General features: G+C 44.3%; 1 pseudogene; it reads left to right on the forward strand.

The window, feature by feature from the left end:
- The first annotated feature begins 283 nt into the window (after window positions 1–283).
- On the forward strand, window positions 284–442 carry LOC149465988 (U2 spliceosomal RNA; annotated as a pseudogene).
- Window positions 443–2226: the final 1784 nt, after the last annotated feature.

Genomic DNA, 2226 nt, shown 5'->3' on the forward strand with positions numbered 1-2226 from the left:
CAGTCCGCCCCTGCATATGAATAATCATTAGTAGCATTTGTACTGCACGCCACTTATTTATATTATTGCTACAGTAACATGTAATGAAATGTGAACTTATCCTTTAACATTGCAGTCAATGGCACTCACGCCACAAGGAAGATGAAAAAAAGTAGTGCAGGAACTACTTTTTTTTGTCGCCGTGACTTGAGTTGCTGTAAGATAGCACCCATTGAAATGAATGTGTTTTGACTTGTCATGCAGTTTTTGTGTTGCACATCTCAGCAAGTCACAGCAGTGTGAACTAGCTTCTCGGCCTTTTGGCTAAGATCAAGTGTAGTAACTGTTCTTATCAGTGTCCAGTGGGGGTGCTCCCGGCCATTCTAGCTTTGCGGGGATGGCTGTTGTATAGTACCCTCACTGGTATGATGGGTCTGGAAGGCTAGTACCGGGGGGACAGAAACCGGGATGCCCACACGTAGCTGAGACCTGGGAGTAATTCCCCCCGAGGAGACCGGAAGGACCCAGTACCTCCTGATTTGGATGGATCTACCTTGTCTGGCCAGGGGTCGGGAAGGCAGAAAGTCTGCAAACTCAGTGCCCCCTGAGTAGACGCCCTCAGGGGTGCCACTAGTAACACTGTAGAGGAAGATGAAAGAAAGAGCACACAAACCTTGCGCATTACCTCAATAAATAGTGACTAATTTTATTAATAAGGAAATATACTCACAAAATGATTGTATAACAGGCGTAAGTAACCATAATCCAAACAGGGTTACAGGTAAATAAAAAAGGGGGGGTATGAAGGCTAACGCGTTTCGAAGGGTTTCAGCCTGTTTAGTCAGAACTGCTGTAATACTGACACTCAGTGGCTGAATATCTCCTTGCCATGGGAATTCTGCCATACTGCAGTTTCTATCTGCCAAACCCAGCTCTGATGAAGAAGGGAGCACCCTTCAAAACGCGTTAGCCTTCATACCCCCCCTTTTTGATTTACCTGTAACCCTGTTTGGATTATGGTTACTTATGCCTGTTATACAATCATTTTGTGAGTATATTTCCTTATTAATAAAATTAGTCACTATTTATTGAGGTAATGCGCAAGGTTTGTGCGCTCTTTCTTTCATCTTCCTCTACAGTTTTATTAAGCTTCCCCAGCTTCATGATAGAGCTGCACAACCTCTGATCACCAGTGGATGAATACACAACACGCTGCTTGTCACTAACGTCGGTTTGATCTGAGTCCTTGAGCTCAGGAGATAATGGATCTTTGGTGCCACTAGTAACACCTGGGTGTGGGACCCCACAGTGTGAAGATGGCACAAGGTCATTGTTTTTTCACTCTTTTTGCACAAGCGCCCTTAGAACCAGGCCTTTTGGCTAGGACCAGGGCAATTTTTGCTACAGGCCTCAGGGCCTGGTCTGTGCACAATTTGGCATGGCCACTTTATTATTTTCTATTTATTTAATTTATTTCACTCCCACGTTTTGTCACTTTTTCTTACTTTTGTGTGTGTTTTCCACTGGATGGAGGGTGTGGGTCCTCGGGCCTGCCCTGAAGTCTAGGGGGAGGATGTGTGGCCTTTTGGTTCCTTCCTCCCCTGATCCCTAGGGGGTTTTCTCTTCGGGAGAGCCCCCTGACAGAGTAATGGGTGTCCGGCTTCGGCTGGCCACAAGGAACGGTGGTCCACCAGGCCTTTTGGCCAGGAGGACCAAATGGGAACCTTGTCCCTGTCAGGAGCTTCGTGCCCCGGGGGATCACGGTAGTGGTCCAGGCTCTTTAGGGGTAGGACAAAAGCACACCCTTAAGTGAACTTTTTCGTGTGGTGTTTTGCACTTGCACTTTTTTTGTGAATACTTACGGGTTTTTTCGTTATAGTTGCACGTTTGCGGACTTAAAAAAAAAAAAGCAGTGTGAACTAGGGCTAAGACCTGTATAACATGTCTATACATCAAAAGATGGATCATGCTTTGCTGGGTTTTTTTTGCCTTCCTCTGGATCAACTGAGGGTATGGGATTATAACCTTTTTTTTTTTAATGGTTGAACTGGATAGACTTTTGTCTTTTTTCAGCCAGACTAACTATGTAACTATGTAAAAGAAAAAATGTTAGTAAACGTTAATATCTAAAGCTCCTAAATGCTACAAGTTATTTCATATGCTCAAGAATAAATGAAGCCAGCCAACATAATCTTGAGCTGAGCTAAATAACTAGGAAGTTTTAAGTCAAGTTTGGGTGATGCTAAC

The sequence above is a fragment of the Staurois parvus genome, unplaced genomic scaffold (assembly GCF_062004578.1).
Source record: "Staurois parvus isolate SC_StPar_1 unplaced genomic scaffold, SC_StPar_1.0 ptg000135l, whole genome shotgun sequence".
Lineage (NCBI taxonomy): Eukaryota > Metazoa > Chordata > Amphibia > Anura > Ranidae > Staurois > Staurois parvus.